This window comes from Megascapheus bottae, chromosome 20 (assembly GCF_031878675.1).
Source record: "Megascapheus bottae isolate mThoBot1 chromosome 20, mThoBot2.hap1, whole genome shotgun sequence".
Classification (NCBI taxonomy): domain Eukaryota; kingdom Metazoa; phylum Chordata; class Mammalia; order Rodentia; family Geomyidae; genus Megascapheus; species Megascapheus bottae.
In genome coordinates this window covers 25,772,488-25,794,015 of record NC_143528.1, presented here as the reverse complement: position 1 = coordinate 25,794,015, position 21,528 = coordinate 25,772,488, and the positions used below count along the sequence as shown (strand labels likewise).

Here is a 21,528-nt window from a genome sequence, read left to right as displayed (position 1 = left end):
GATCAAGATTCATTATTGATTGAACACTCCTTTATACAACTGCATAAAGAAAATAAAAATACAATTTAAAGTACTTGCTCCCTATTCAGGTTTTTAGTTTGGGAAATGTGAATTGAAGATATTTGAATTTAGGTGTGAATGGTATGCTTTTTTTCCTTTACTTTCAGAATGTGAGCCCATACCCCACACTAGGAGAAAATGAAAATGTTGCCACGGGTCTAGTGAATCAATTTAGAAGCAGTCCACATCCTACCTTATCCCTCTTTAATTCACTGACATCTAAAGTTTCATTTTTACCTCATTTTAGGGGCTGTTTTGGATTAAAGTCACATGCAAAGTGAATCATCTCCAACATCTACATCAGACAGAAACTCTAGCTCATGATCAAGGTCATTGGTAGGGCAGCAGGTTTGTATTGCTTATCCTGGCTTCTTTCCTCCTGTCCTGGAGATCACTGGGAAGAACCACTGATGACTTTTTCCTTACAAGCATTATAGGTTGAAAGGAAAGCTAGTAAATGTCAATTAGCACGTCCCTTGTTGAAATGTACAAGTGTCATGTAAAGCAAAGTGGATGTTGGTTATGACGGATTGGAGTCGACATTCCACTGGGAGCCTTGGCGCCAAGACCACAATGTTTTGGCTCCTGGTTCCTTGTGGAAACTCCTAATTGACTGTTTCATGGTATTTGCCAATTGTGCTCAAGAAGAGTCCTTAAAGTAGAACTAAGACCCATGTATGCATTGCTTGATGGAAGATTTTATTTGTAGACATGTAATGTAGGTTTCACATGAAAATGGAAGGATTTCAACATTTTTAAAAATATTTAAGTATACCATTTTTTTTTTTCCCTTTGTCAGTTGTGGGACCTGAACTCTGGGTGCTGTCTTTGAGCTCTTCAGCTCAAGGCTACCGCCCTATCCTTGGAACCACAGCGCCACCTCCGGCTTTCAAGTGGACTCTTACTTCTCAGTCTTTAGTGCCCAAGCTGGCTTTGAATCGCAATCCTCAGATCTCAGCCTCCTGAGTAGCTAGGATTACAGGAGGGAGCCACTGTGCCTGGTTCACCATACCTTTTGAAAGGCATTGGGTGCCGGGAGTGTGGCTTAGCCCTAGAGTGCTTGCCTAGCATACACGAAGCCCTGGGTTCAATTCATCAGTACCACAGGAAAAGCTAGAAAGAAAGTGGTGCTGTGACTCAAGTGGTAGAGCACTAACCTTCTCAAGGCTAGTGCTCAGGCTCTAGTCCAAGGCCCCAGTACTAGCACAAAAAAAAAAAGGAAGTCATTGGAATGTGGTATCTATAATGTGGTTCATTTTCAGAACCTAAGGGTCTTAAGTGCATTATGCTGCTCTTAAGATTGCTTCATGAGAAACATTAAAATAGAGTTGTTTATGTAGGTATAAAATAATTAACATTTATTTTATATCTTACATGATGATGTATTCAATTGTCCATAATGTGAAAGTGAAAAGATGGATTTACATTAGTCAAAGATTCTAGAAATAAATATTTTTATTGTTATTTGCAAGAGGAATATACCATCCAGATGTATATCTTTCATTGGACACTTCTTCCCGAAACTTCAGAGGAGTGAGTTCTAACGTTTTTTGTATATGACTTTAAAGTTTAGTAAATAGGAATACATAGGTAGAATGCATGCAAAAACTTCATGGAAGACCAATCTGATTAAGTATTTTTTAAGTAGCAAAATAGATCAGAGACATTTTTGGAATACTTCCAATAAATTCTATATAATCTTAAAAAATTAACTAAGAGATAACGTTAGACATTTTTGTCACATGTGTATGTAAGGTATTATATAAACTGCTGAAAGAATAGTTGTAAATATTTCAGCACTCAGTATGTTCGTGAATGTAAACTCAAAGGAGCAACTGTCATAGAGTGTGGAGTTACTCACTAACTGAATTCTTAAACACAGAACACGTAACAGGATGTTCAAACCAGTGGCTTACATATATAAAGGGATTATAGGTGTGGATAAGTATGCCCTGCTTTTTTTTTTCTCTCCCACTTTCCAGTCCTGGGTCTTGAACTCAGGGCCTAGATCCTGTTCTTGAGCTTTTGTTCTCAAGGCTAGAACTCTATCACTTGTACCACAGCTTCAGTGCATGGCTTTTTGGTGGTTAACTGGAGATAAAAGTCTCACACACTTTCCTCCCTGAGCTGGCTTCAGTGGGAGAGCCTCAGATCTCAGTATCCTGAGTATTACAGGCATGAGCCACTGGCACCCTGCTTCTGCTTTGTTTATGTGATAAGTTTCATTAACATTTTTGCCTAGACTAGCCTCAAATACAGTTCTCTTATTTCTGTTTCCTAAATAGGTGGGATTACAGGTCCACATGTCTTTCACACAGACACACACACACACATACACTCAATCCCTCTTTCACTACACTTAACATTTACAATGTATAAACTTCCCATCTTTTCTAGTGGCATGTATTTTCTTTCAGGCATGCTTAACAGTGCAATACTGTAACTTTTAAGAGAGCCTTTCATATTTGATTAGGTCTAGTCTATTACATAGATACCTGATTATTCATTACTTTCCACAATTTTCAAATTTTGTGTACTTTTATCACTCACACTGAAAGCAAATCCCAGTAAGAATTTGGCCAGTGTGTTTCCTGTTATTCTTTAATGGTTGGAACTCACATAGCTTCATTGATATATGTTCAATTATTTCTTGCAGTAGCTCTAACCTTATTAAATTATTTCAATTGGCATTATTATAAAAGCACCAGCACAAAACTTGGGGCACATATACAATTAAATGCTGAATGTATTGTCCCAAGTGAAGGCTAATACATTTTTTTAATTATCTCTAAGACTATAAACATAGACAAAAAGATAGCCATATTTATTTTCAATATTTATTCTTTATACTAACAGTAGCAGCCAGAGAGTAGCATGTTCTGTTTGAAGAAACAACATATAAAATCATTGCTAAAGAAAGATTCCATTACCATAAAGTGAAAAAATTGAGTGAAAAACTTAAAATTATTCAAATCTTGCTTTTCAAATAATAAATGCCATAAAAATGCCAGAAATAAAATCCATTTATATTGGGACCGGGAGTTTGGCCTAGTGGTTAAAGTGCTTGCCTAGCATGCATGAAGACCCAGGTTCAATTCCTCAGTACCACATACATAGAAAAAAGCCAGAAGTGGTACTGAGGCTCAAGTGGTAGAGCTCTAGCCTTGAGAAAGTCCAAGGACAGTGCTCAGGCCCTGAGCTCAAGCCCAGGACTGGCAAAAAAAAAAATCCATTTATATTTACCCACTTGCCCAAAGTTATCTAGACCAATGTAATTATATATTAAATTTGAAGCTCCACCCTGCCCCACCCTGCTTTGGATTGTTTCACTTTTATGTTGCTTGAAGGACGTTAAAGTTTTATATGTAGACAAATGAGCTACGGTTTTTAAAGGAGAGTTACAAACTAAGAAGAAATGCTATTGATTCTCTTCTAAAGACAATTTGTGCATTTATTTTCACTCCCCATGCCTTTGAGGCATCAGGCCTGGGACAAACCTTGCATCTACCACCTCTCTGTCTACAGTGCTGATTCTTAGAAAGTAACTTTTTAAAATGGTTTCATCCTTTCCTTTATTTAGGGTTATTGTATAATTTTTAAGCCTGGGAAATTTGATCATTACCCAGCATGATTCATTTTTAGAGCTTTAAGATAAGAATTTCACAGAAAACTGAATACAGGGGCTCTTTTATTACTTCCTGACCAAAGTAGCATCTTAGAGAGAACTAACTATCGTTGACTATACAGCACAAGCATTAAGGAAAGAAATAGATCTATGGAGCTGATATTATCATTTTCATCCAAAGGAAAGTAGAAAAACTGCAGTGGTCATTGTAACAGAGACCAGCTAGATAATTTTGAATTATACTTTCTTAGTAATTGTTCTCTTTTGGTAATACATCATTTGCTATATCATATATGCTCCTAGAATTATTATTTCCATGCTTGGTATCAGTGGCTTACAAATAAAATTCTAACTACTCAGGAGGCTGAGATTTGAGGATCAAGGTTTGAATCCAACTTGGCAGGAAAGTCTGTGGAGTACTTATTTCTAATTAACTAGTAAAAGGCTAGGAAGTAGAGCTGTGGCTCAAGTTGAAGAGTGTTAATTTTGAGTGGTAAAGCTGAGGAGCAGTGCCAGGCCCTGAATTCAGGCCCCAGTACGTACACACACACACACACACACACACACACACACACACACAGAGTCATCATTTAGATTAAATTAGATTATTCTCTTGCTTCTCTCACTTCCTCAGTGTTTTTCTGTAACCACAGAATAATGAGCTCAGATAATTTAGAAATTGCATCACAGAAAAAGACAGTGAATATAAATCTTTTATGTGTTGATTTATAACACTATCTCATTCAGTCTTATGTTTCACCTATATGACTTACTCCCTTAAGGGATTCATATTATTTTTATCCAGTTCCACAGACGTACTCATCAGATATTTTATTACAAAGGATATTACCACTTAGTATGCACCTGTACAAACATGCATAGATATTCCTATACTCCACAGTTCATTAGTGTTCTGATTCATTTACATGCTGAAATTTTTAATTCATATGAAATATTTCTCAGCAAGTGGTTCCAAAATGGTAATTTTGATTTGTCTTTTCTGCTCAATTTAACTGAAAAGGATAGTAAATTCTGTTGAACCCATGAGCATTAGAGAGGACCAGTTCAGTCTCATATTCATTTATGCAGTTGGGTTGATAGATTAGCTTATATTATACACAGGTTTTGTGCCAAATTGTGTCTTTTGATTTGATTCAGGGAAAATAAAAGGAATTTTGAGGGTTGCAAACCACCAGGAGTGTCTTATCCTCACATGGCCTGAGAAGCACAAAGAAGGAGACTGGACTCTGGAGATGGTTTTCTTGGTGGGGAGAAGTGGGTAGGCTATTGTCTGCAACTAACCTCCAAAGTCCCATTCACAAAGTATTTGCTGAAAACAGGGGAATATGAGCGGAAAACAAGTCAGTAATCTCTTTCAAGTTACACATACAGATAGGTAAGAGCCTCCCTATCTCCGGAGAAGAGATTTCCTTTTCTTAGTAGGTAAACTTGTTTTTGCCTTCACTTGGCTTTAGGGGAGAAAGTTAGGTCTCTGTAATGCTAATAGGCCACTCCCAGCTTTGGGAGTTAGAGAACAGCCTTCTAATTCTCTTTGACCTTACAGCTCAGCATTTACAGGTCCCCCACACTTGAGTTTTGAAGTGCTTGGAAAAGTTGTCATTTTTGGCCCTTTCACAGAAGCAAAAAGCAGCTTCATAATTCAAAATCATCAAAATGTCGACTTCATGTGAAATTTGCAAGTAGTCATGATTACCAGGCAATAATTGCTATTCAGAAGGCTGAGATCCGAGAATCGCAGTTCAAAATCTGGCTAGGTAAGAAAATCCCTAAAACTCTTATCTCCACTTGATCACCAAGAAGAAAAAACATTTCAAAAGCTAGATGGGAAGCTGTGGCTCAAGTGGTAGAGGCATAGCCTGAGCACAGACGCTCAGGAACAGTACCCAGGCCCTAGTCAGGGTCAGGTTAGTTTCATCATAATTCAGTGCAATTTAATGAAGTTCCTCTGTGTCCAATCAGATAAAAGCTTCCTTTCCCTGTATTTCAGTATTGGGATAGTAGGTAGGTAGGTAGTGATGTCAGTTTCACAGAATCCAAGGCTCCTTTGTTTAGAATGGGAAAGGCAGGCAAGCAGGCAGTAGAAATGCTGGTATGGAGACTGAGAAAGGAATACACAGGAACACATCTCTAATGACTGAATGCCATGGAGGGGGGTGTCAGTATAACAGGAGGTGGAGCAAGACAGAAGCCAGAGAGTGGTCCGGGCCAGAGAGATTGGTAACTACAGAGGAGATGGCTACATTGAGAACACAGATCACTCTCAAGGAGGAAAGGATCTGAGATGTGAGCCAGATACTGTGGTTCACAAGTGTAATCCTGGCTACTCAGGGGCTGAGATCTGAGGACTGAGGTTCAAAGCCAGCCCGGGCACTAAAGTCCATGAGACTCTTATCTCCAATTAACCACTCAAAAACCAGAAGTGGTTCTGTGGCTCAAGGGATATGTCAGTAGCCTGGAGCTGAAGATCTTGGGAACAATGCCCAGGCCCAGAGTTCAAGCCCCACAACCCACAAAAAAAAAAAGAAAAATCAAAGATATGATCTTGGAAGCATCTTGAATTGATAGAATAGATATCTTGAGGTGTTGAGTAAGAATTGATAGAATTACCCCCAAATACATAAGAAGGTTTTCATTACCAAACAGAATTGGAATATTATGAGCAAAGTGTATGTGTAGAGACTAAAATTACATCTTTGTACCCATGGGTATATGACAATGCAAAAATGTCAGTATTTTATTTCACAGTGTGCTGTACCATGCAGAAGGAAGAAAGAAATATGAAACCTTTCTTTCTGTTCATTATGAATAGCAGCAATTATTCTCTTTAATTATTCTCCTAATATAGGCATGCAAGTCTTCAAATCTATAATAACTTATATTCTCTGCTGTTTTTCAAGAACATAAAAAATTTATATACAATCTTTTTTCTGTAATTATTGCATTGTCTTTTACTTATATTTACATGAAAGCAACGTTAGATGTCAGATAAATATGTTATCTCCACATTTTTTTCAATATTGTCTTTCATGATATAATTCTAACTTTCACTAGTTATATTAAGATAGCAGCCAGATTTACTGAGAGGTAGCTTCCAGTTTTTGAGGATGCATCCAAATGTGTATCCTAAAGCCTTTGTTCACTAATGAGAATCCTTTCATGTCACTGGTTTTGTAAAGTCTTGCCCTGTGAATGGACCATCAATCAAGTAACTCACAGCTGCCTGGAGACCGTCAGATGGCTGTATCCATGGCAACATGCCAAAAATGGCGACTCAAATTAATCCATCTTTGTGGAATTCTCAGTGAGAGTCCACTTTCTTCTTTCAGAATCTTACTGCTAGAAAGTCTGATGGCAATGTAAAATACTGAGCAACAGCAAAGTAGCAATGGCTGACCCACAGGCTCTTCTCACTGTAAACAGTGGGGCTTCCTTCTCTTTGTATCTGTTAGAAAAGATAGAAAACAGCTGGGGATTGAATATTACCATTGTAATGTACTTTGGAGAAAAGAATTGCATTAGTTTGCTGTTCACAGAGGCTTAGTTTTTTCTCCTTCTTTCACCAATGCCACCTAATCAGCCTTTAAAATGAGTAAAAGAACTTGTATAGACGTATACCATTTAAAAGTAATATTATATGTTTGGACTCTATTGTTCATGGTATTTGCATCATATGCAGCCTGAGAGATAATCTCTAGCATGAGATATGGAATTGTTAGCTTAATGTGTTCCATGAACAGATGAGGTGAAGTCTTTGTCTCTTGAAAAAGTTTAGAAAAAAATATTGCTCAATGTGTGGGTTTTTTTTTGCCTTGTTAGACTTGTATTAGTCCTTCATCTAGACTGGACTGTTCTTCATTTACTATAATGAAAAAACACATTTTGTTTTATGTTTTGTTTATCCATTTGAGTAATGTCTTTTTAGTGAATTTATTTATATCACATTTTGGATTATAGATGATTTTGGTGAATTATTGATGCTAGACAGACTTCCACAAACAGAATATAGAGGGCAGATACTGTCCTTTAAATTTGACTTACGTTCAATAGTCAAAGATAGTCAAACAAAAGGAAAAGTGATATTATCACTGTTTTGTTACTGCTGTCCTAATGATATTTATTGTATTTTTATATTGAGAGATATTTCTATCATATACTTCTTAGGTTTATCAAGTGGAGAAACCCTTTTAGAAACTAATAAACCATCTGAGCCAAGTGCTGGTATCTCATGCTTGTAATTCTAGCTACTCAGGAGGTAGAGATCTGAGGATCTCAGTTCAAAGCCATCCTGGGCAGGAAAGATCATGAGACACTTATCTCCAATTAATGACCAGAAAAATGGAAGTGGTACTGTCGCTCAATTGGTAGAGCTTCAGCCTTGAACTGAAGAGCTCAGGGACAGTGCCCAGGCCCAGAGTTCAAGCCCCACAGGTGACAAAAATAATAAAAACTATTCCAAAAACATGAAAAGGATTATCAATGTGTGAGAAGTAATGCACCTCCTACCTGAAGAATGTAATTGTAACTCCTCTGTACATTCTCCTGACAATAAAATTTTAAAAAGCTCAAAAAACGGGGCCGAGAGTTTGGCCTAGTGGTAGAGTGCTTGCCCAGCATACACGAAGACCCAGGTTCGATTCCTCGGCACCACATACATGGGAAAAAGCCAGAAATGGTGCTGTGGCTCAAGTGGCAGAATGCTAGCCTTGAGGTAAAAGCCCAAGGACAGTTCTCAGGCCCTGAGTTCAAGCCCTAGGACTGGTGCAAAAAAAAAAAGCTCAAAAAACAAGAGTCTAGACAACTATGAAAAGTAGATGCATGTGTACTATACTATGATATAAGCATCTTCAATTGATTCATGGGGCATAAGTTAAGAAGGCACTGCTGAAATTAGTGTGTAAATATTTTTCTGAAGCATTCAGTGGAGACATCTGGCTTCACTTAAGCTTAAAGTTTGTCACTTACATTTCTACAACTGGAAAGAAGTGAAGAACCTGAAAATCAGTGACCTTCTCAGGTCTTTTAGTAGGTTGAGTTTGCAAGGCCAAGTGGTCTTCTACAACCAGAGAGGGAGAGCTGACTCCAGAGTTGAAGGTGAAACCTACTGACCTGAGCACAACGGGCTTAGACTCATAAACTATAGAAACAGTGAAATGAAAAATAAACCAAAAAATTAGTAAGGATATAGTTCACCGTAACTGCTTGAAATTGGCAATTTTCTATCACAAAATCAGATAAAGATATTAACAGAAAGGAAAAAAAGATTGATAAAAGAGAAAGGAAAAAACTCAAGACAAATTGCCAGATTTTTATAAGCATTGTATAACTATCACTATATTATTAATCCTTGACAAATTAGGAACAAAACAGATCCAACAGTGAATGGTAGTACAATGTAATGGATTCTAATGGAATGTATGCAAGGTATGCAACGATAGTTGGAAATTTGAAATCAATTCTGAAAACTTTCAGATCATTAGGCATACATGATCACATCAACTGTAGCAGAAAAAAATTTAAAAAATTAAGCACATTTATTATTAAAGCATATTTAATGTAAAACATAATATATAAATATTTTATGATTAATTATAGTGAGAAATTATATATTACCTCTCAGACCAGGGATAAGATGGAAATCTCTTCTCACTAAGCCTGTTTGATATTATCCTGGAAATGTTACCTAATCCAATAATAAAATAATTAACTATATTTCTGTTGGGTAGATAAAAGATGTTTTCATTCACAGATGGCCTATTTGTCTTTATAGAAAAGCTTTTTCTATTCACACAGGGTATACTTGTCTTCACAGAAAATATATTAAAAAATTGACAAATAAAATACATCCTCAAATGAATAAGCATATGATCATATGGTACAAGGTAAGTAAATAGACACCATTTGCTTTCCTGTATATTAGTAATGACAAATAAGGTTTTAGTTTTTTGTTAGTTTGTTTTTAATATATGCACTTTAAAGTAGTATTCATCAAAGTGATGTAATCAGAAATAAATATAAAAACAATCTATAGAGTATATATATATATATATATGGAAAATACAAAATGAAGCAAATTACAAAAACTTCAAAATCCATGTGCTCAAATAAAGATAATGTAAAATAGCTACTATTTCAATTCTTTTGAAATTATTGGAGAGATCTGTGCAATTTCAAACATAATTACAATGAACATTTCACAGATACTGATAAACAGATTCTGAAGTTTATGTGGAAAGACAAAAGTCCTTAAGAAACCAACACAACTGAGAGAAAGAAGCAAGTTAATAGACTCCTACTATCTTTGCAGCAGTAACAAAGATATGTTCGAAACAAATTGTTAATGGGCAGAATTAGGCGATCCTCCACATAGGGAAAATCTAATTTAATGGAGAATAACTTTTTCAATAAATGATGCTCCAGCAGCTGAACATCCAACCAAAAGTGAAGCAAAGTATTATCTTCTACATTTACAAATTATCCAAAAAATTATTAGAGGCCTAAATTTAAAATGTAAGATAATAACATTTTACCTAATATAGTACAGGAGAATTTCTATACCATCTTGAATCTGGTAGTAGGCAAGACAACAAAAGATTGATACATGAGAGGAAAAAAAAAGTGTTATGTTAGATTTCATTAAAGTAAGAAAAGTTATTTTTCAGTGGAAATGAACTACCAAAAGAATGAAAACACAAGCCAAACATTGGGAGAAAATATTTGTGAAGCATATCTGATAAAAGACTTACATCCAAAATATACAAAGAGCTCTTAAAACTTGAACAAAAAGAAAACAAACAACTTAATTAAAGAATGGGCAAGAATTCATAAAAAAAATACAGATGGAAAATAAGTACATGAAAAGATACTGTCATTTTTCATTATGGAATTGCAAATAAAAGCAAATAACAATAACTGTGGGAACACCAGCAGTGAGTCCTCTTTATGGTAGAAAAATGAAGCGACACAAACTTTCCAGGAGATTACTATTAATTTCTGGGAAAATGTATATTCTAAGTTGTTTAATTCATATTTGTTCCAAATTGAGAGTGATGATATTCCTTTATTTTTTTTTGCATTTTTATTGTAATTAGTAAAAGGGTTACATGATATTTGCCAGATAGAAGGTGCATTAATTCACGTACATTGATACCCTTTCTCATGTCTTGGTACCCATTTCCCTCCCCCCCAAACCCCCCACCCGTCTTGGTTTTCCCCCCTTCCCTATCAAATTTCAAATAACCAAATACAAATAAATTCAATATATCAGATAACAAAGTGAGATACTATACCAATATGAGATAACCAAGGGACAGCAAAGGAGATGAGAGACAACATAGTACATTAAGGACAACAATCGTTCGTTATATGGCTTTTGTTTCGATATCCTGGAGGTCCTTTCAATTAGCTTCATACTATAGGGCCTTATGTATCAAGATAAAGATGAATAGCCTCTATGTACATTTTGGATATGAAGTCCTTGTCTGATGTATAGCTGGTAAAAATCATCTCCATTCAGTAAGCATTTTAGTTATCTTGTTTCCTATGTCCTTTGCCATGCAAAACTTTTAAGTTTGATGCAATCCCATTTATGAAGTCTTTTCTGGATCTTTACCTGGAAAGTTTTATCCTGTGCCAAGTAGAAGCCCTACTGTTTCTCTGAATCATTCCTGTGATTGTGTCATGGTTCCCTATCTTCCATAGATATTTTTGACTCATTTTGAATTGCTGTTGGAACAAGGTGATATAGAAGAATATAGTTTGTTTTCTGTATGTGGATATTCTAATTTTGCCAGCACCATATGTTGAAGAGGCTGCCCAAGGGGTAGATAAATGAAGGGAAGAAGTAGGGAAAACGCAGTCAAGAATTATACAAATATATATATACATATATGTACATGTAAGTTAGTATGTATATATATATATATATGTATATATACATATCCCAAATTTAGAAAAATAAGGGAAGGGATGAGTCAAAGGGGGGTGAGAATGTTGAACAGATGACACAAAGATCAAGATGCAGTGTATACATAAATTGTTAATTGACAAAATAATTCAATATATACACTAAAAAAATAAGACAAATGAGGGAAGGAAGGTTGGGCAGGGTAGGTGAGTGATTGATTACGATGCACTGTGTTCATAAATTGCTTTGTTGCAAGGCAACTTCTTTATAAAACTACTTGAAGATAATAAAAATATTTGTACAAAGGATAAATGGACAAGCAAATTTCGACATAATCATGCAATGGAAAATTATTTTGAAATAAAAGTAAACTTACTATTAAGCTTAGTGAAAAATATCCATCTCAGAAGGCTATGTAATACATGATAATAATTATATAATAATTATATAATATTCTGCAAAAGGATAAACTACAGAAATAAGAAAAATATACACAAGGTTAATGGAGGAGTATGAAGGTCCAGTTGATGAAGAACATGTTTGAAATGTTTAATGTTGGTGAACAATTACACAAGAAATTTTAATTTGGGGTAAAAACATGATGCATTTTTCTGTACATAGAGTTTATAGTACATAGAGTGAACTAAGTTTATATATATATACACAAATTCAATATATCTATACACAAAATTTAATAAATTTTGTGTGTATGTATATACATATATATGTATGTGTATGTATATGTATATACATACACACAAAATTTGTTATTGTAGGTTGTGGGGCTTGAACTCTGAGCCTGGACACTGTCTCTGAGCTCTTCAGCTCAAGGCTAGTGCTCTACCACTTGAGCCACAGCGTCACTTCCGAGGCTCTGAGTTTAATTCCCAGGATTGCCAAAGAAAAAAGTGGTAGAGAGAAGATGATATCAAAAAGTTAATTATTTTTAAAATTCTGAACAAATATAGTCTGTGTACTAGATTTGGTTTAAAAATGAATAACATGATTAGGACAAAAACATTAGAAGGGGTGTCAGTGTGTGAGAAGTACTGCACCTACTATCTGGCAAATATAACTGTAACCCCTCTGTATATTACAATAAAAAATTTAAAAATTTTAAAAATGAATAACTTGTATGGGTGTATTCCAGCCAACTTCTCTTTCCTCTTCACCATCAGTGGTGTGTAGCATGGTACTTCAGGTCATAAGATCTTTCAATAAAAATCATTCTTCAGAACCAGGCATGGTGGCTCATGTGTGTAATCCTAGCTACTCAGGAGGCTGAGATATGAGGATCACGATTCAGAGCCAGCCCATGCACTAAAACATCCATGAGACTCTAATCTCCAGTTAGTCACCAAAAAACCAGAAGTGGCGCTGTGGCTCAAAGGGTAGGGTGGTATCCTTGGGCTGAAGAGCTTAGGGACAACAGTTTACAGTTCAAGTCCCACCAATGATGAAATCATTCTTCAGTGCTATTGTTACATTCTTACCACGTTTAATAAAAAGTGCTTCAGGTTTTGAGTTCCTTTGTATTTTGACTGTGGTCACAATAAAGAATTTTACTTTGGGATACTTGCCAGGATAAAATAAAAAAGTAAGATAAAATAAAAATACATATTCTGCTTCATGTAATACCGAGGCTATTTTGGCAGATTCTAGTCCATAGAATGAGAATCTTTGGCTTTTGAGGTCATGCACAAAATTCTTCTTGCATACTGTATTTGTGAAACATGGAGTCTACTTTCAAAAAAAATATTCATTAGCAAAGTGCCTGTCATGATCCAGTGAAGTCCTTTATAGTGGGTTCTTGAGAGTTGTATGTCATGAGTGAAGAATGTGGGGTCATATGTAAAATTGTAGTTCTATTTAGCTATTATCCATTCTTTGATTTCTTATTGTTTCCATTAGTAGATAAATTCTCAAAGTCTTTTTTTTTTTTGCCAGTCTGGGCCCTGAACTTAGGGCCTGAGCACTGTCCTTGGACTTTCTCAAGACTAGAGCTCTACCACTTGAGCCACAGAACCATTTCTGGCTTTTGTGTATATATGTGGTAGCGAGGAATCAAACCCGGGTCTTCATGCATGCTAGGCAAGCACTCTACCACGAGGCCAAACTCCCGGCCAAAGTCTTTTTTTTTTTTTTTTTTAATTCCCAAAGTCTTGAGAAATTGCACAACATGATACTAGATGGAAAGATAATTCATGACAGTTTGAGTTTAGGGACTTATATTTTATTTCATTTTTTTGGTTGGTTGTGGGGCTTGAATGCTGAGCCTGGGTACCCTGAGCTCTTCAGCTCAAGGATACCACACTATCCCTGGAGCCACCGTGCCACTTCCAGTTTTCTAGCTGTTAACTGGAGAAAAGAATCTCACAGTCTTTAGTTCCTGGGCAGGCTTTGAACCTCCAATCTCAGATCTCAGCCGCCTGAGTAGCTAGAATTATAGGCCTGAGCCACTACACCTGGCTATGGGACGGTTTAATTTTATTATTTATTTTCAGGGTACTACATAGAGGGGTTACAGCTGCATTCGCCAGGCAGTAGGTGCAATACTTCTCACACACTGGTTCCCCTTCTTATGTTTTTGTCCCCATTTCCTTCTCCCCGGGGACATTTAAATTTTTAAGTAGAGCAATCAGCAACTCTGTCTCTTGACAAGAATAAATACAGAAACTAACCATGTATGTGGCATCCAAAAATGACTTAAAACTACAAATACATAACAATTGCTATCTATTTCACTTGGAAAATTTTCTTAAAATTCAGTGAATATGATGAATTTAAAAAGTGATCTAATTCTCATTTGATAAGATGTCCAAATGAACTTAATTAATGTAGATTATCTTTAGGAGAATTTGAAAATATTGGAATATATATTTCTTGGTAGTCTGAAAATATAATATGATAAAATTGATCTCACTCATTTAGGAATAATAGACTGGGAATGTTTATGTGGTTATTTTATTATGATTTCATCTTTTCTGAATTTTTATGACAAAGAATTCCACCTTATAGTTTATTGAAAAGAGCAACATCCCCAGTGCATCATGGGAAATATAGTTACCTATATTTTCTAAATATACATATTGATATATCTAGATAAATGTATCTATATATCTATAATAATTGTCAATATGTGTTGCTTCATTTAACAGTGTCTACTATTTTCTAAACTCCTCTTTCTGAGCTAGAAAGATAAACATTGTAGTTTCTGGTTTCTACACTCTGTAGTACACAGGCAGATGACATATGCATATAGTGATAAACCCCAAACAAGACAGAAAAATGCTAAGTGCAGACACATAGAGAACACACTTATAATCACAGAAAATGAGGAAAAGCTTACAGTGAACTTACGTTGTGAGTTTATGGGTATGTTGAGTATCTGCTTGAAGTATACAAGTGGCAAAGAACTTTTTTTTGTAAGAAATACTTTTAACCAATGGCTTAGGGAAAGGAAAAAGCTTTTGATCTTAACAGTTGACAACTATGATAGCATCTTCATGTGTTAAGAGCTGAAAATGGCTAGAGGCTGGAGCAGAAAATGATTCTAGAGAGTCAATGGAGTGCTGGGAAAATAGTGTGAAGCAGCAATGTGGAAGGATCTTTGGAGATTGGCTCTTCTCACTTTACACAGTGCCTTTTAACCTTTCAAAACTGACCATCCAGTAAGTAACCAAGAGGCAGCTGTGAAAATATTTTAGTTCCTTCCAGTTGCTCTTCAGTGACTTCTTTTCAAAACAGACACTGTGAATTTAGAGGGGAATGGGAAGCAGACAGATAATGAACATGAATGAAATAGGTCAGGTGATACAGTTTTCCCCTTTTGTAGGGCAGAGGAGTAACTGGTGATCTATCACAATTTTGGTGGATAGTGTTCCCGAAACAGGTAGAATGGACCTTCACCCCTTTTCCTGGAACACTCGGAGAAGCAGGGGTTGAAAATTGTTAAAGCACTGCTAAATATTGTTAAAGCACTGTTCATGTCAGTGATGAGTACTGATTGTAAATACCTCTTAAAATTATTTGTTTCCCTTTAAATGTGTTGAAATGTTTGGGCTTGTGGAGATGTGCCTTCCCTCTTAAGGTAAATAAAGTATTCATATATCCTTTTTGCTACTTATTTCTCTGCTTCTATTAAGTAGCTTCACAATGGTAGACACAAGAAGAACTTGCAGGTATTTAAGGTGCATATTCAAGCCAGAAAACAGATTGAATTTCCACATCTGGGACAGGAAATTTAAACAAGTAGATGAGAGGAAATTCAGGTACAAAGTAGCAATAGAGTCAACTGAATTGTGTATTGGCTATGGGTTTGAATTTCGTCCTTCACTCAAGTGCATGTTGCGTACAGAGTAGTTTTGTGACTGCATTCTGGCAGTTGTTTTTACTTTTTTCTATCCAGAGGCGTGTGTAGGTGGTTTTTAATCCAAAGTCACATAAAGATTTTGATCTTGGTAAATGGTTATGGCTTATGACAGTTTGGTCCACAGGAAAGTGATTTTTTTAATAGACAACACTGCAGAAACCAGATGGTTGTAGATAGAGCCCTAGTGAAGTTTTCATTCTAAATAACTGGTGCCAGCCAGGGTCAACAGAGCCAGCAGATCCATGGTAACAGAATCTGTTGTGCATGCAGGGTCAAAGAGGTGCTTTCAAGAAGAAAACATCAGCTGTGTGTGACTATCAAGAAACTCTCAAGACAGGGTCCCACTGTGTGCTCTCCAATTGAATATAGATGGTGAATTGCTTTTGAGGGAATAATCATCACTAGCATAGCTGAGTGAGGCGTAAGAAATAGAAGAAGCTTGCAGTGGAGCTAGCAATCACCACAGGATGAGTCTGAAAAACATTAGAAACAGGCCTGTAGATGCTATCATCATTGGAGTACTGAGAACATTGGACTCAGAGGAAAATGGAAACAAAGCAATTTTTAATGTAATAGGTAGGGACTCAAAGGCTCTTCAAAGAAGAAATGGGGACTGGAATGTTCTTTTGCAAAACTTAAGATTTTTGAGGCTGCAGAAGGAAGATAGCTGATGTAGAGATTTGCCTGGGGACATGGTAATGAATGACAAAATTTACCTCTTGCTCAGAGGACCTACAAATAGAGTTGCCAACAGTTTATGCTTTCTGGTAAGTTGACCTGGAAGGATTGACCTTTGGGAAAAAAGAAAACAGATTTTTATCTATCTACTTTCCATTCTGGCAGATCAGAGAAGAGAGGGCTGGGTCACAATTCTGGTTCATTCTGAGTTGGAGATACTACTGATATGTGTCTGCAAAATTTACTGGGTCCTGAAATGATACATTTTCTTTGGATAATCATATTTTGAGTCTACAGAATTATCTTTTATCTTATTTTTTAAATGTATGGATATTAGGCAATCTTATAGATATCTTTAAATACAAAGTGAATTTTAGGGGTTTTTTTTAATGTGATGGATATCATTATCTATTATCCATCTTATAGAAAGTCACTTGAAGTTGGATAGTTCTATATACACTACAAGGAGCATCTGGAGAGCTGTGGAACTGAAGGAGTCTACTTTTGAAGCTCTAGAGGAATACCATCTATTCCTGGAAATGCTCCTCAAGCTCTATCTGCTGGAGGAAAAAAAAATCACAGCTTCTTAGAAGTGCCAGTCTCGCACAGATAAAGCCGAAATACAATGTAATATCGGAGAAAAGTACATTGAGAACTTTAATTTTCTTTAATTGTAACATATCATTAAAAATGAAATCTGAGCTCTCATCTGTTTTGAAAAAATAATTTCATATTTTAGCTTACATGTCTCTTCCAGAAGTTCATAATTGGGATGAGGTTTTTATTCTGATCTGAGAGTTATCTGTATTTTGATCTCATATTTTAGAATAAAATGCAGAACTTGCCTGGATTAACCTAGTAGTGTGGGGTTTGGAAACAGTACATATTTTAGACACCCCTTCAGTCCTGGGCAAATTAGGATATGATCATTTCCTGATGCTATCTATGTTGGAAACTATGGCTAAACCAAGGTTCAGATTGCGAATGGAGGAGTGAGTGAGATGTTGGCTTTGGGAAATTGGATTTGAAGTGAATTCAATAGACTTGAATTTCCAATCCCTTCCAGAGCCTTCTCTGAGAAGTGGGCTTTCAACCAGGCCGTCTTGGAAAAGACCATTTGTTGCAGGTGGGTGGGGCCAATCCTCAGGCAAGACTAGGCCAGGAGAGTGACTACAAGTGTTTTTCCTTAACATGTTTTGTTGCTTTCTTTCAAAGAAGGAACTGCATTCGTAAACTTCCAGTGTTTCTGCCTACACTTAGTAACCTCTCTCATACTCTTGCCAGAAATGTTTAGACAGAGACAATGCCAGCGTGCAGTGCCGGCAACATCCCCTGCTCTGCTTAAGGGAAATGCTCTGAGCTTCTCTAGATTAGGGAGCCAGGATCACTAACTGTGCCTGAGAAAAATCCAAACTTAGGCCATCACTGAAAACCCTACTGAATCAAAATAATCAGTTGGGAAGTGTAACTTCGAAGAGTTTTGAGGCAGTGTTTAGGCAGATTAAGGTTTAAGAGCTACTTGTGGAAAAACTTTTGTAAACACCTGCATGGTAACACACGGGATGAATGGAATGAATCCTAATTCTCTGGTTTTGCATTAAGAAGAATGAATCCTGATTCTGTGGTTTTTCATTAAGAAGCTCTACCACCCCTTTATTTCTTAATTTGTCAGAAGAGCATTGTAAAAATTATGAATGTCTAAAGTGATTGAGCAACTTTTTGTCATGTATACAGCTGTAAGATTTGTTGTGAGATTGCATTTCTTTCTAAGGCTTTCTCCAACTGGAATATCTACAAATGGTTTGAGACTGCACATACACTGCTTCCTCAACTGGTCTTGCTAAACATGTAATTGCATCCCTAAAGAGAGGAAAATGATTAGGCACTCTACTTTCTACACATCCATTAAGTAATAAATCAAATTAACCAGAATGAAATAATTAAGGTTTTTAAGCTATTCTGTTATAGTGATATGGTTAATTTCATTAACAAAAATATGAAAGCCTGAAATTATAGGTTTCACTTGCTATTTCTACCATGTGTTTAAGGATTAACACCAATCTATTACAAACATAGCCAAAAATGAATACAAATGGCAATGCTTTTCAACTCATTCTGTGAAACAAAGTATTATCATGATACAATTAAAAGAAAATAAATTATTGATTACCATACTTTGTCAACATAGGGAAAATAACTTCTTCAAAATATTATCAAACTAGACCCACCAACATACTGAAGGGGTTACATACTGGCCAAATGGAATTCATCTCAGTAATGCAAAGTGGGTCAACATAGAAAAATGAACAAATAATAATGTGCCTTTGTCTCTTGAATAAAGGACAAATTCATGTTGACAACACAGTGATGTAAAAAAATTGAAAAAATCTAACATGTTTCATGCTAGTAACATACAATCCTTAAAATGAAAGAGAATTTTTCATCAAGCTAATAAAGGATATCTACAGAGAAATCTACAATTACTGTCCTAGTTAATGTGAAAGGACTAAATATGACTAAGATATCTACTCTTATATCAATATTATGCTGAAGAAAATTTAGAAAGTAAGAGATAAAATTACTTTTGTTTGCTGATGACATCTTATATATAGACAGTAAGTCCTAAGACCTCCATGAGACATCTGTGAAATATGATAAATGTGCTGAGCAATAGTGCAGGATATAGATCAGTTCAAAAATCAACAGTATTTCTATGGGTCAGCAAGGAATAATTTTAAAATCAAATTAAAGAAACCCTTTTTATATCAACAGGAGAAAAAACAGGAGAAACAACAAAAGAAGTGCAGAACTTATATGCTGAAAAGTACAAGGCATTGTTGAAGAAAATTGATCTCTTAATTAATGCTATCTGACTCTGCATTTTATGCAGAATTGCAATATTTTAAACATGTTATACCAGAATGTTAGGGACCTATATTATCCAAGGCAATTTTGAAAGCAAAGCATAATGTTCATTGCAGCCTTATTCACCGTAGCAAAGATATGGAACCAACCCAGATGTTCCTCAGTTGATGAGTGGATCAACAAGATGTGGTATTTATACACAATGGGAATTCTATGCTGCTGTCAGAAAGAATGACATCACCCCATTTGTAGGAAATAGAAAGACTTAGAAAAAAATCATATTAAGTGAAGTAAGCTAGACTCAAAGGAACATAGGCTCAATGGTTTCCCTCATTTGTCATAATCAGTAGAAACCTTGGGCTCTCCTAGCAGAGATTTGTAATAGAGCAAAACCTAGATACATAAGGCCATACAGTATGACGCTAAATGAAAGGACCTCTAGGATATAGAAACAAAAGCCATATAATGAGTGATTGTTGTCTTTAATGTACTATATCTCTCATCTCTCTTGCTGTCCCTTGGTTATCTCATATTGATACAGTATTTCACTTTGTTATCTGATATATTGGATAAATGCGTATTTGGTTATTTGAAATTGGATAGGGAAGGGGAAAAAGATGAGGGGTGGGGGAAGGGGGGAGGGAAATGGGGACTAGACATGAGAAAGGGTATCAATGTATGTGAAGTAATGCACCTTCTATCTGGTGAATATAATGTAACCCTTCTATTAATTACAATAAAATATATATGAAACAAATACTATGTGACAGCACAGAAATAACTGTAATAAAATGCTAAACTGTAGTAAATGCTAGTAAGAATGGTTACATAGTTATTTTTATTTATCTGTTTATTTAATTTTGTGGGTTGTGGGGCTACAACTCTGGGTGTAGGTGCTGTCCCAGAGCTATTTCTGCTCAAGGATAGCACTCTAACACTTTGAGACACAGCTCCTCTAGGTTTTCTGGTGATGAATTAGAAATGAGTCTCATGGACTTTCCTGCCTAGGCTGGCTTTGAACTGTGATACTCAGATCTCACCTTCCTGAGTATTTAGGATTATAGGCATGAGCCACTGGGCAGAGTGTTAGAAAACATTTTGAGAAACATGACCGATTCATGAATTGCTAGTCAAAATACAAATGATTATAGTCACTGTGGAAAATAATTTACTAGTTTCTCAAAAAAATTAAGTCACAGAAGTAATTTTACTCATAGTTACCTCAAAGAGAATTGAAAGCATATTTCTACTTCAAATATTCTATACACATGTTTATAACAGTTTTTATTTAGAGTACCAAATACAGAAACAACCTAAATATCTATTCATGAATGTATTAAACAGTATGTCATCTATCCACGCAACTGGAATGTTTACATTCGTCAATAGAAATGAAGTAGTGATCATGCTCTATTTTTGTTCAATCTTAAAAATGTTATGTAGTAAAAGAGGTCAGTCATGCAAGAATGTACATGGCAGGCTTCAATTTACCGCAAAGTAGGCCAATCCATAGGGACTGAAACTAGATGAATGCAAGCCAGGTCCTGGGAATAGGAGAAGAATGATCCTGGTCCTGGTTTATGTCTGGGCCACAGTTATATAGAAAATAGAAAAGCTGAAAATGGTGTCATTAGAAATCTTTAACACTTAAATGAGAAGCAAACCAGGACACTCATTTTTTCTTAGTCTGATGTTCATGTTTTTTTCTTATCCCTGACATTGTGAGAGAAACTTATCATGTAATATTCCTTCGAGCAAAATTTAGGCATACATGTTTTTCTTTAGCAAAGACCAGGTCTATACTAGGTATTTTATGTGTATTTTCCAAATGAATGAATAGATGGATGGCAAGTAGATGAATGGATAGAAAGATAGACTGCTGGTTATATTAATTTAGCATTCAGAGTACACATGTAGCTTTGCCACTTAAGGCGAGTGCACAACAACTTGAGTCATAACCCCTTTTCCTACCTATTTTTCTTCATCGTACTAAAACCTAGAAAA

General features: G+C 35.8%; 1 long non-coding RNA gene across 1 annotated transcript; it reads left to right on the top strand.

Moving 5' to 3' along the window:
• The first annotated feature begins 311 nt into the window (after positions 1–311).
• On the top strand, positions 312–17,290 carry LOC150049297 (uncharacterized). The gene is made up of 3 exons (XR_016538978.1): positions 312–408; positions 9,497–9,585; positions 17,086–17,290. It is a non-coding gene; the product is annotated as an uncharacterized LOC150049297 (long non-coding RNA).
• The last annotated feature ends 4,238 nt before the right edge of the window (positions 17,291–21,528 follow it).